This window comes from Ostrea edulis, chromosome 9 (assembly GCF_947568905.1).
Source record: "Ostrea edulis chromosome 9, xbOstEdul1.1, whole genome shotgun sequence".
Taxonomy (NCBI): Eukaryota; Metazoa; Mollusca; class Bivalvia; order Ostreida; family Ostreidae; genus Ostrea; species Ostrea edulis.
The window spans coordinates 21,776,112-21,791,093 of NC_079172.1; the positions used below are offsets into that span (position 1 = coordinate 21,776,112).

General features: G+C 36.8%; 1 pseudogene; it reads left to right on the forward strand.

The window, feature by feature from the left end:
- Nucleotides 1-614: 614 nt before the first annotated feature.
- LOC125682860 (uncharacterized) lies at nt 615-10,198 on the forward strand (annotated as a pseudogene).
- Nucleotides 10,199-14,982: the final 4,784 nt, after the last annotated feature.

Here is a 14,982-nt window from a genome sequence, read left to right on the forward strand (position 1 = left end):
GGGATGTCTGCATAAAATATTGGGGAGGTCTAGAGGAGCTATAAATCCTGGCAGAAGAGGGGTCCCCATTAACTTTGGTAGGGTTTTGTCTGGGATCACTGGAGCCGCCCACCTTGGAGCAGGCTTCTATGGAAGCTGAGTGCAGCCCTGATGGTGGGGGGGGGGGGGGGGGGGGTAACTCTCAGTCCATTGTACTCGATGAGTTTGTGTTTGATGCTGAAGAGCATTGTTCCTGGGAGGAGGGAATCCAGGGAGAAGAGGGACCACCTGATGAGTCCCCTTCTCAAGCCCCGGTATGGGAGGGGACAGGGAAAATGAAATGTAGGCCTAGCTTCAAGGAAAGGTTGGCAAGAAAGGACGGCTAATAAAAATGAAATTCGTCATAGACCAGGGCCCTATTCTTTAGCTGTCCCATCCTCAAGTCAAACCCGGTGTCCTTTTCCTGGGTGCGGGGTATTGACAACCGAGGTTGGTGACCATCAGCAGACGCCCACGTACCTGAGCTGTTCCACTGCTTGGAAATCACCTCGCTCCAGTTAGCGAGACAGAGAGCCACTTTATTGAGAGCAATCGCTAAGGCAACAGGGGTGGGGACGCCAGAGGCCCTAGTGCCAATGGTAACAGCAGCATTAGGAGCAGACATCTTCCTAGAATCCTTCAGTAAAGCCCTTAGGCAGATCTGCGAGAAGGCAGGGTAGGAGGTTCCCGATGGATTTTGTTCCCAGCCGATTAACAGTCCAACAGTGTTGGCGCATTGGCAGGTTCAGGTTGTAGTCATGGGTCTCCTGAGCCTTGTCCAGAGAGACCAAATTATGGCTATATGCCCTGGGGTGCCTACTGGGAGGTTAGAAGCGGAGGTGTCCCCCTTTTCTGTGGTTAGCCGATTGGCCATGTTTTGAAGCTCTGTGTCTACAAGATATCGCAGCTGAAAAGTTTGAAAACCATCCAGACCCCATTCAAAAATTTACTGAAACTTTATTTCAAATAGCAAATAAATGCATACCAAAAACCTCAACAAATTCTACCAAAATCAAAAAAACCCATGGTTTACAGAAGAATGCAGTGAAACAATTAAAGCTCGCAAAAAAGCAGAAAGACTATTCAATAGATCACCAACTTCTTTAAATCTTAATAATTTTCGTATATATCGAGCTAAGGCTAGTAGAACCATAAATATAAGTAAACGAAAATCCTGGAAAATATTTGTATCAAATCTAAATTCGCATACTCCTATGAATAAAGTTTGGAATGCGATAAGGAAAATAAAAGGAAAAGGTTCCGGGAAAAACTATCAACACCTAAAGGTAGGAAATCAAATAGTCACAGATAAGAAAGACATATGTAACAGTATAGCTAATACTATTTCTAAAAACTCATCAAAAGACAACATGAGCCCAAATTTTATTTCAAACAAAAGAAGAACAAAAAACTTTGGATTTTACATCTGAAACCAATGAGTGTTATAACGAACCATTTACTTATGATGAGTTGTTGAAATCTCTAGAAAAGTCTCATGATATAGCTGTAGACCCGGATCAGATCCATTATCAAATCATAAAACATCTTCCTAAACCTACCAAAGAATTTCCTCTGCAAATTTTTAACATGATCTGGGAAAGTGGTAATTTCTCATCTTCCTGGTCACAGGCTACAATTATTCCTATTCCAAAACAGGGAAAGGATCACTCAGATCCTAATAATTATCGACCAATAGCCTTAACAAGCTGCGTATGTAAAACCATGGAACGGATGATCAATGAACGCTTGGTATGGTTTCTCGAAACCAATAACATTCTAACTGATATACAATGTTACAATATACAATCAAATAGTCACAGATAATAAAATCTGTATCTTACATACGTAGATATGAGAGAAAGACATATGTAACAGCATAGCTAATACTGTTTCAGGAAAAATCGAAGCACAATCGACCAGTTAGTAAGACTTGAAACCTATATCCGAGATGCCTTTGTTAACAAAGAGCATGTCGTCTCTATATATCTTTTGATTTAGAAAAAGCATGATACCACATGGAAATACGGTATCTTAAAATATCTTCATAATATAAGCCTTAAAGGGCATTTACCAAACTTCATCAAAATATTTTTAAGTGATAGAGATTTCAATGTTCGCCTAGGATCTACATTTTCAGACAATTTCGAACAACAAATGGGCGTGCCGCAAGGAAGTATTTTATCGGTTACATTATTTAGTCTAAAAATAAACAGTCTAGCTGATGTTCTTAAAAACGACTTCCATGGAAGTTTATATGTCGATGACTTTGTTCTCTGTTATAAATCTAAAATCATGAACTCCAGTGAGCGAAAACTACAGTTATGTCTAAACAAAATCCAAAATTGGGCTGATGTAAATGGTATTAATTTTTCCAAAACTAAAACTGCATGCATACATTTCTGTTCTAAGCGAAAACACCACGATGATCCTCAATTGCAATTAGATGGTACTCCAATTAAAGTTGTAAAAGAGTTAAAAGTTTTTAGGTGTCATTTTTTATAATAAACTTTCTTTTATTCCTCATATAGCAATGCTCAAAGAGAAGTGTACAAAAGCTCTTGATATAATTAAAGTTGTTGCAAACACAAAATGTGCTTCTACATCTGTATCGCTCTCTAATCCGGTCTAAACTAGACTACGGCTGTATAGTATATGGTGCTGCAAAAACATCCTATATCAAAGCCCTCGATGCAGTTCACCATCAAGGACTTCGACTGTGCACAGGAGCTTTCCGAACCTCTCCTGTAGACAGTTTATAGGTTGAGGCCAACGAACCACCCCTCGATCTACGAACGATCTACTTACATTACAATATATTGTTAAATCAAAAGCTAACTTTGAGAATCCGGCATTTAACTGCGTTTTCCATCCGCAGTTTGATCATTTATATGACAAAAACAAGAAGTGCATGAAATCAATCGGTCTACGAGTTAAAAAACAAAACAAAACATATACGTGATTCTAACTTACCTTTGGACATCGTAAAACCCTCATCTCCTTCTGAAATACCACCATGGAAACTACTAAAACCCAAAGTAGACATATCACTTTCTGAATGTAAAAAATCTGAAACAAATTCCGCCATTTTCAAGCAAAAATTATCCGAAATAAAACAATCCAAACATACTACAATTGATATCTACACAGATGGCTCAAAAGACCAAAATAAAGTCGCTGCTGCTGCAGTAATCACAAACGACGTTTTCTCTGCACGACTTCCAAATAAAGCAACCATTTATACCGCCGAAGCAAAGGCTTGCGTTTGAATACATACAAACTTCTAATGACAAAAATTTTACTATATTCTCAGACTCCCTATTATGTCTTCAGTCAATAAACAACATGAATATTGATCATCCATATATTTTAGATATCTTACACCGGTACTATCTTTTAACCAAACAAGGTAAAATAGTTGAGTTCTGCTGGATCCTAAGTCACATTGGTATCCATGACAACACCAAAGCGGCCACAAATGCACTTCAAGGTGATATTGTACACTTCAAAATTCCATACACTGATTTTAAATATTTCATAAAACTATATGTAAATACTGTTTGCCAAATCTATTGGGATTTCTGTGATACAAGTAAACTTTATTCTATTCAAACAAAGTAAACAAATCGTGTAACATCGTAATGAAACGCCAAGACGAAGTGATTATTTCAAGAATACGCATTGGACATTCAAAATTGACACATTCATACCTACTAAACAAAGAACCTCCGCCTGAATGAAAATCTTGTAACTGTACTTTAACTATACATCACATTCTTTTAGAATGTAGTGATTTTACGCCCATACGAAATATGCTTTTTAATAGTGTGCAATCAATGAAAGAACTTTTTACAAATATCGACAATCATTATATTATACAATATTTACAAGAATGCGACTTTTACAGAAAATTTTGAAAACTTTTATAATGCAACTGTTTAAATACACGAATAATTTTTTTTAACCTGTTTATATACATGTATTTTTAACTTTTATGTCCGTCGGATGGGACGTTAAAGGGTGTCCCGTGTCAAGAATCACAACCCCCTTGGCACGCAAAAGATCGTTTCCCTGATGTTCGAAAAAGAGTAGGCTCACTGGGGGCCGTCAGGGAAACTCAAACACTCACAACCAAACAATTGAATTAGTTAACCGCCGTAAAATGGCTGAAATATTGCCAAAACGGCGTAAAACCCGATCAGATCGTTTCCCTGATGTTCGAAAAAGAGTAGGCTCACTGGGGGCCGTCAGGGAAACTTAAACACTCACAACCAAACATAATTGAATTAGTTAACCGCCGTAAAATGGCTGAAATATTGCCAAAACGGCGTAAAACTCCAATCAATCAATCTTCTGTGGTTGCACCCTCCAGTACCAGTGTGGCTAGTGGTATGGTGAGGGGAATCCTCAGTAGGCGGGGAAATGATCCCTTTGCAGTAACTAGGGCCCCAGACCCTGACCCGTTCATCACAGTAGATATCCACTGGTACTATGATCGAGTTCGTAGGAGGCTGGGGAGGTGCTCAGTTGACAGCCTCCTCAGTTTTAAGTAGGGCGTAGCTCCAGCGTCTACGGTTCCAGTCAGGGTAGAGGGAGGGGTAATTATATACTGTGATTTCAAATACTGTCCCAGCGGCCCACAACTAGAACAGTAGTTAGGCCACATACCATGGAAGGTGGTCATTGGGGTACACTCCAAGCAGGCGAGTCACAATAATGACTTCTACCACCATTGCTTGGGGAGTTATTTAAGAGCCTAAGGGTAGGTGCCCCAGGGGAGGTCGGGTTGGATTTTGAGCGGGCCTCTCATAGGAAGAGGTCGCTGCAGACATCTACTTTCCGGTGGGCTCTGCAGCACACCAGGGAAGACATCCCCTTGGTCCTACATTTGCGCGGTACTAAGGGGGACCCTTTAGTTTGGGAAGTGTGGGGGGGGGGTATTGTAGGGAAATCCTTAGTCAAGCCGGGATATCTCACTTACAGAAAACCCACTTCTGTTTCTCCGGGGGGAGGTAGAGCCTGGAGGAACCAGTACTCCAGGCTGTACTTTGGATTTATGAAACTGGCGTCCAACTTTAACCCAGAGCAGATGAGGGAATGGGAAATTCTTCTGGGATCATATGCCTCTTACTTCCCCCATGGTGGAGATTATGGTCACCCACAATACATTGGAGAGGTGGCTAAGGCCATAGCAGATCTTCAGGGGAGGTCAACGGGAGAGGTAATAGAGGAGACGTCCAGGAATTGGGCGCAACTCTACCGGTGAGGGGGACATTTAAGTATATAACTTTGATACCCCATGTAGGGCGTTTTATTTTGAGGGGAATTTATTTTTGGGTTTTAATAAATTGTAGGATGTTTATGGAAAGATATGGGTAACCTCAGTTAAGTAATGACCCACGAGAGAGAAACTAAGATGACATAGGGACCTATATTTTGCTGAGTCCCTATTTCCCTTATATATAAGGGGGTATCTTCAAAACGGGGGGGAGTGTAGTGTCGATCGGGTTTGGCCTGCACCCGGGATTGACGTGACCGGAAATCTCTCTTACTGAGAAGCCTTTATACAAACCAGACGATTGGGGGGATTGGGCGGACATATAAGGACCCAACACCGTGATCTACATTTACTTCAAATTGGTCAATACAACATCAAATGACCCCGATATATATCGTGTTTATTTTTTTTTTACTGTTTACTAGATGAATAATCGAAAGGAAAGTTAAATATTTTCGATAAATGACGATCATAACTTTATCGAAAATGTTCTTGAACTGTCAACAACTTGGCGCGGGATCAGCGTTTCTGCCCAGAATGTTCTTCGAGTTAGATGTCAACATAAACAAAACACACGTGTAGTTGAATACATACATTGCATATATAATTTTTCATTTGTGTTTTTAGTCCCCTATGGACGAAGTCGAAGGAGACTTTAGGTTTGCGCTCCGTCTGTCTGTCCGTCAGTCCAGTTTTCCGCACTTTTTTCTCTGTTCTTGCAGATATTTATTTTATATTTAGTACATTGCTTTGCCGTAACACGTTGCAGATCTAGTTCGAATTTCGTCTCGGTCCGTTGATTTTTCATTAAGTTATGGCCCTTGGACTTAGAAAAATAGCATGAATTATCAGTTTTCCAGACTTGTTGGTTGTGCTTGCAGATATTTATTTGATAATTGGTACATTGCTTTGCCATAAAAAGTTACTTATCATTTTCGAATATCGTCTCGGTCCGTTGATTTTTCATTAAACCATTGAACTTAGAAAAATAGCATGAATTGTTAGTTTACATCCAAGTTTCTTATCATTAAAACTTCTAGCATAGTAATACAACAATATAGCTAAATTATTCATGATCACCTACATGGCACAGTTTATTGACTTGGTTAAAGACCTAATTAAACCTATTAATTCTAAATTTCGCTATTTTACATGGTCTAGTCTCTACTCTGATAGTAGTTGATTTCCTATCCTGGTTCCCCAATTTTTCCTTTTACCATAACCTACATAATGAACTTTGAATAATGTTGTGGTACAGTAATTTTTGCAACCGGTAGGGGACTATGTATTGCCATGCAATACTCTCAGAATGCTTGTTTTTCTTTCAGATATAACTCATAATACAATGATGATAAACTGAGGGTTTTCCCTTCTTTAGAAAACATCTATTTTCGGAATAAATTTATTTATTACATTTCTCATGAACTCTATTTTCAAAGATCATGAATACAAATCAGAAATCAATAATTTTCTACCACATTTTGAATATTAAATTTGTCTATTATTATCCAGTGGGAGATGAGTCGAAATATTGGAAAAAAATTATAAAATGAAAATCGTCTGGTCAGCCATTTTACTTAAAGGATGACTACGTCTCCTCGTAGAAATGAAAAATATTTATTTTTTTCAAAAAACGTAAACCCAATCCCTTCAGATACATCAGTCCATTTTTCGTTTTCCTTCAAGTATAAAATCCAATTCGATATATTGTACGCGACTCAATACATATTTTGTTTATATCGCGCCCCTAATGGAATTTTTATATCATTTAAAATGATAACATGTTTATCATTTCACGGAAGTTTGATTTTCCCAAAAATTATGCATTAGCGATGAAATGCCATTAAAGGAAATCAAAGTAAACTAATGCTCTTCTTCCTATATGTAGTCCACAATAACAGTTGTAACTCTGTACACAGACACCCCATCCAAAGCAAAAACCAATTACACGTCTTCTGTGATCCACTTCCAGGCGTTAGATTATATCTCTAGTAATAAATCATTTTGCCAATAAAGAATTAATTTGGGCCACACTCACATTGTTCCCACAATACGTTTAGGACGTCTGTTGTCCAAAACTCTAATCAAACGCGGCTGAGCAATTCAGATATCGGCATTAATGTGAGAACAAAACGGACAAAGACGGAATTTTAAGAAGACAAACAAAAAAAAGGATAGAATATAAGAGACATTTCTTCCTCCTCTTCAAAATTAAAAAGATTCATACCAGTGCTAGAATACACCAACGCATTTAGAAAATAAATTCTTTACATTACTAACTCTTGAATGGAATTGCCAAGCAACGCAGCAACAATTAATTTTGATGAGAATGGACTAATCCTTGCATCTGAAAGTAATACATTTAAAGTAATGTGTAATTCAGTCATTTTAGGGTCACAAACAATAAAATTTTAGTATAAAGGTTCAAAGATCATCAAAATGACACGTGACACACTTTCTTATCATAGCATACCAAATATCAAAGGCCTAAGTAAAAAGACAAAAAAAGTTATGGTCCGGGCAAAAAATGCCCTCAAATTCTATCAATTAACTTTTACATAAAAGGTCAAGGTCATCAAAAATGGTACCTGACACACTGTCTTATCATGGTATACCCACATACCAAGAAAGGCTTATGTCAAAAGACGAAAAAGGTACGGCCCGGACTAACTTTGTATGAGAAACGGAAGAAGAACTCGCACTAAAACAATATGTCTCCCTTCTGAAATTGATTGATTGTATTTTGTTTAACGTCCCGCTTGAGAATTTTTCACTCATATGGAGATGTCACTATTGCCGGTAAAGGGCTACGAAATCTAGGCCTATCTTCAGCGCTTACGGTCTTTGAGCAAGGAAGGGTCTTTATCGTGCCACATCTACTGTGATGTGACACGGGACCTCGGTTTTTAGCGGTCTCATCCGAAGGACCGCTCCATTAAATCGCCTCATACATGTACGACAAGCAAGGGATATTGAGAACCTATTTTAATCCGGATCCCCTTCTACGAAGGAAGTCTTGTTCTGGGAAAGTCCTAGTAGCTCTTGTCTTTACATTTCTGTACCGCAACCCACCTCTGTTTGTTTTGGACTACTCTTCTTCGGGCGACTTCGACTGGAACTATAGTTCCTACTATCGTGACGACATTTTTTTCTAAAAATAAATATTGTGTAATACATTAGGCAATTCCAGCCGAATAACTATAGTTAGTACCCGAGTAAGTTCGACAATTGCTGACAATTTTCCTTTTCTCAATACGTTTTTTGAAATTTTTTATTGATGATGGCTCTGATGAAAACTCTTCACTTTTCTGAGACATAATCTCCTGTTCCCGCTCAGTTACTCCTCGAATTGAAGGATATGCCGAGAATGTCGTCACTCTTTTCACGTCCGCTGATTTTAGATTTCACTTTAGAATAAGCATTGAAATGTTCGAAGAAATTGTACTGACGATAGGAGGAATGCTTGCGTAAGAGCACGGAGGTGGTTCTGCAGAAGTTGATCCACGCAAACAAGTTTTAGTATTTCTATGTTATCTTGCCAATCAGCAATCCATGAGGGAAATTGGGCATCATTACAACATATCGATGTCAACTGTTCACGCTGTTAAAAAAGGAGCTAATAGAGCCGTGAATGAAAAGCTGTCAAAGGTACCAATAGTTACAACGTTAAAAATACGTCCATCCACATATCAAAATTACCACCAGTTAGTTTGAATTTTAAAAAATACGTCAATTTCTAGAAAATCTTACCGCATTTACTATGGGCTGCCGACACTGTCTATACAGCGAATTAAAAAAAGAAACAAGATACATGTATTTGGGATTTTGGTGAAATCTATAAGTTAGAGATGTACATGTAGCAACAGGGGGAGACACTATTTTACCTCCCTCCCTCGTACTTTAACAGATTGTTATAAATATTTTCTTTTTCTTTTTTTTGTGTCAAGAAAATTTGGTAACCCCCACCCCCTTTTCAAAGTTGCCCCTTCCCCGCTTTTGAAAACGATGCTACAGTGCTGTAAGTTACCAAATAGGGCAATGCATATCCGCTATTTTCCATTTAAGGGACAGTGTTGGCGAGCTGACGGGTAAATGCGCCAATGTCCTTTGAAATTAACACTATTAATTCTTGTTTACATTTAATTTGATTAAGGTAATTAGCTGGCCAGATTTTAATGAGCAGCAACGCATTGCTCAGGATTTCCAGTTAAAATGTGGACTGCCAGACATTGTTGGGGTGCTAGATGGCACCCACATTCGACTTGCATCTTGCATAAAGGGGGACATAGATTACATAAACAGGAAGCAGTTTCCATCTATGCAGCTATATATATAATGTATCACATGCCAAACATATGCAAAAATGAAATTCCCACTCTTTCATCACGGATAGTGGTGGATGCTGATAATATGCTCATTCGTGATGCTTATACTGGCTGGCCTGGTTCCACCCATGATGCAAGAGTATTTAGAAATTCTAGTCTGCATGCCAATGCCATTCAAGGTCATTATCTTGATGCAAATAAATATATAATAGCAGATAGTGCTTATCCTCTTAAAGACTGGCTTATAACACCATTTAAAGATAATGGCAGGTTAAATGGTCAACAAAGAAGATTCAACAGAGTTCTGTCATTAGCAAGGCAAGCTGTGGAAAGAAGTATTGGCTATTTGAAGAAACGTTTTAGACGTCTGACTGATGTCACCATTCATGACCCTAAAGAGATTGTCAGAACCATTGTTTCAGGGTGCATTTTGCACAACTTATGTATCATTCATGAAGACAGTGTTGAAGACTTTGTTGAAATTAACAATGATGGACATGCCAATCACTTTCAAAATGTTTACAACAATAACCAGTGTGGACTGCAACGGCGCCAACAGCTGATGCAAATGTTGCCATGAAAGGAAAAGAATTTCCCCCAGTTGAACAACTCAATATAATATTTTCATTGTTTACTGAAAATCAGTTCAGCAATAAAAAAGAAACAATTGATATCAATTTCAACAATTACAAAAACATATTAAGGCCATATGAAATTACTTGTTAAGATTCTCATCCCAGTCCCTGGTCGCATTAAATCATTTTCATACCAGTTGTGTACTGAAAATGAGACTGTCACAACTGCTATGAAATCGTTACATGTATATGAACATGTATCTTCAACCTTTAAAAATAAATGACAAATTTCTATACCAACCTCACTTTTTTGAACAGAGTATGAGATTCTAAAAATTATTTCTTATGACCTACGTATATATAATATTTAAAATGACTAGAAAGAAATACTTTCTTACAAAATAAAACATTGTTAATATCAATTGCGTGTAAGTGACAATTACAACTGTCCTGGCAAGACTAGAATACTTCTGTAAAGATAACACATCTTTGAACCACTGATATATAAAGAAATGACTGGGTTGCTTTAAAATGTATTTGATCCACATCTGACATGAAATAAGTATTTGTGGTAGAGAATCAATTATGTAATGCTTTTAAGAAGTGTACAAGATCTGAAAAATGTCAAGTAAAAGCTGTGAGAGGAGTTGATTACACAAAGTAGCTACTATGCTTAAAAATGACAGTTTAACTACATAAGAATTTGACAAAGAATGTCCGATCACTTTCACACAGACCGTGCACGTCTTCAATGCTTCCATAACAGCTGCACAAAGTTTAAAAGATGTCAAATAAATGCTGTAAGAGGAATAGATCATAAAGTTAGGTACGTCAATTCACAGCATACTTAAAATGTGACAATGTTCAACTATATGTAATTTTTGCGAAAATGTCTGATCACTTTCACATCTTCAATGTGTCCATATCAATTGTACAAATTTTGAAGAATGTCAAGTTAGAGGCACGGGAGGATTTGATTTCCTCGTCACTCGCCATACTATAAGCTAGATGAAAATTATGCAACCTGGCCAATGATAAAATTATATTTTGGAATGTGACTATTTGTCATGAAAAAATAATTACATTGTAACTTCGTTTAGAAATAAATTGTGACACTTCATATTTTCTGAGAAAAAAATATCTAAGAACCGGTCAAATCTCTGCATTTTCTTTTCTTGATGCCTGTCCATCTGTTCTACCATACTCTTTCCAATATCCTCAAGCCTTTGAAACATTGATGAACGATTTTCTGTCTTCCTCTTCCCTGTCTGTTCTTTCTCCACCTCTTTACATGTACCATCTTTATCCATTTCCTCTGAAGATGTTGAATTTGAGTCATTAGGAACCGAAATCAATTTTCCCCTTCCTTTCCTACTGCTGTCAAATGTGCAAACAGCTGTCGATGAGGCTTTATGTCCGAAAATTCTGTTAAAATCCTCAAGATATTTCCATGTCGTGGGACTATTTCCTGTTTTGTTATTTGCATCCAATACTTCTCTGTATTTTTTCTTCATGTTTTTCCACTTGTTCATCACCTGTGCTTTTGTAACCTTAACACCAGCAGAATTAAGCATGTCTGTTATCCTTGACCACAAAACTTCATGGTTTTTGCTTTGGTGGAACTGCGAGTCCATCTCCTCCCTGGCTGTAATAAGAAGCTTTCTTCTTCTTCTGTCCAGACGTGAACCTGAAGTTAAACAAAATATACATGTACATGTGGTGTGAATCTGCTGCTCTTACTGGCGAAACATAGAAAATTGAAAATATAATTTTAAATCAAATTTAAACAACAGAGGCCACCTGTTGCAGATTGTTATTCAGGTGATTGGACAACAACCCCATGATGGGTCATAAATCTGATTTCCTGTCAGAGTGTAAAGTTTGTCACTATATTCTCAACCATGTAGTATTAAACGATGTACATTTGTATTAAAACATTTTACCTCCCAACACTAATTCCAATTCTGAGGAAATTGTACATGCAAATTCTTCTTGGGATAAAAAAGAGCTTGGTCCAACTTGTATAGAATCTAAATGTTTATGTACAGAACATGGAGAAAATGGTGATAATTCATCAGAAAAGCATCTGGTCGATGGACATGTAGATGGCCATGAAATAGATGATGTAGATGTACATGAGGCCAGAGGGGCTATATCACTACAGCACAAAAACTCATCTAGGTTTTTCTCACAATAAAAATGTAAAGCTTTTTTCTACATCATTGACATTCACGTTATGTCCATAGAAGGATATATCTACCTTCTCTGGGAGTTTGTCAGTTGTCTCAGAGGGAATGCTGCTCTGTGTTGCAGTGCCAGTGCCAAACACCTGATTCATAACTGACTCCTTCACAGCAGGATATGTTGGGGAAACATAATAATTTGATGAATTTTAAACATTTTCTCTTCTAGATTATATATATATGTGACAATTACCAAACACTGCCTGCAGAATTAAAGTAATAGACTAATAGTATTTTATATTTGTTTAAGATGTTGATTTCAAATTATATTTGTTTGATTTTTATGCTTCTGAATCTGTATTTTAAATCTGGCAAACATATACCAGATACACTTTAAACTGTTACTCTAAATCATAACAAACTGAATTTCAAAATCATTGCTCACCACACGTAGGATCTTCGATCATATCCAGAAGATCTGGTGGCATACTGCAGTCCTTGGTGATTCCATTCCTAGTGAATTTCACAAGCACTCTGTAATGTTTTTGCATAAATTAATTTGACGGTAGACTTTGAAAGCATGGGGGGTTGTTACAAATGAAAAATAAAAGGATTGCAATAAATTATACACAAAACTGATGTTATTAAACAATCAATCCACAAGGGCTAAGCCCGTTTTGGGCCCCGAACTCTGTGATATCATAAATATAGATACTTATGGTATCACAGAGTTCGGGCCCAAAATGGGCATAGCCCCTGTGAATCCATCATATAAGTATCTACATCAATTAATTGCTTAAAGGTGCAGGTAGAAAATACTGATAAATCTAATTAAAGTATATCATTAAATATTGGCTATACATGTATGATTATTGATATAAAAATAACCTCAATAAATAAGACTGAAAGAAAATGTCATTACAGGAGTTCGGAATCTTATTAACAGTCAATAAAATTCACTCGATTGGCTAAGCCATGAGCTATGTGTTGCCAAAATTGGCATTTCATTCCTTTTCGCTACATAATGCATAGTTCATAGCTTTGTCAATCAAGGGAATTTTATTGACTTTAGTAATAAAATTTCGCACTCCCGTGATGTCATAATTAAATACTGGTACTGTATATGAATAATTAATCATCTTCAGTTATACATGTATATCATTTGATGCATGCATCATGGTACTGAATATATTACTGTAACCATGCAGGATCACCTGCTACATATTGTTCAAAATTTATTTTTTCTTTAATTTTATTAATTGAGAAACAACTTCAAACAAGTGATTGAAATTGTATCACTACAAATTTTTCGATTTAGAGTCGTGTGTTTATTTCCAAGGGCTAAATTGACCCTTTTGGGTACACGGTATTTTTCATATGGAAACATTAAGGCCCCAACAGTATCTTTTTTTAGTTTGTTATAACAAATTAATAATTTGTTATGGCAGATTGATAATTTGTTATAACAGATCGGTAATTTGTTGTAACATGATAATCTGTCATAATCTGTAATAATAAATTTGTAATAACAAATCGATAATCTGCTATAACAAATTAGCAATTTAAGAATTTTTAAATTTGTTACAACACTTTTTTTTAAAATTTTGTAATAACAAATTATTATTTCGTTATAACAGATTGAAAATTTGTTTCAACAAATTAGTAATTTGTTATAACAAATTATGAAGTTGCTATTACAAATTTTAAAAAGTGACACTGCTGGGCCCCAATATGCTTCCATACGTTCCTTTTCAAATTGGGATTTTCATGTCAAAAAACTTTTATTTTGGGAAAAGGACTTTGAGAACAATATGCAGTCATCTATCATGAATGTACATTGACTAGATGGACTCGCTACTTCATAATAATATTGTGCTGTTCATTGTATGCTGTCTTTAGTTATGTCACCAATTATGTATGTTATATGTATATGCCCATTTGGGCCATGATTTGGCAATAAACTAACTAACTAACTATAATTTAAATCAAAGGTACAATTGCTCCAATTTTATGTTGGCTATAGGCCTAATACTTCTATGAATATCATAATGCTTATATTTCATTTAGATAAAGCAAATTGTATACATCGTATTAAACAACTCATTCCCAAAATATAGCAGATTTTACGTAAAAACACGTGCAGATACCATTTTGGGAAGAAAAAACCCAGTAATTTTTTAATGGGGAATGGGTCCTTTGTAATACAGGACCCGCATGCAGGGATACTAAGCCCTGTTCCCGTTGTGAATCGACGGGGAAAAAACCCCAGAGTGTCTTATGATATACTTCCAACACAATCAATCAAAGTCTACTAAATATTTCTGATTAGTTAATAAAATGTTAACTATTATTTGATATTTTTCGCACTTACAAAGCCTCGCTACCTTCACCCGCCGCCATCTTTGAACTCGATTAACCCTGTCTGGAAGCGGGATTCAATCCGGGTTGAGGTCAAAGTTTAAATGACGTAACTATAGTACAAACTCTGTCTGATCGGCTGTTACTTTATTTACCCGAGTTCTAGTCGAAGTCGCCCATCTTTGTCAGTTTGTATTCTCTATTTGCTTCCTTCAGCATGGGTACAGTTTGGGTTCTACCCTCAGATT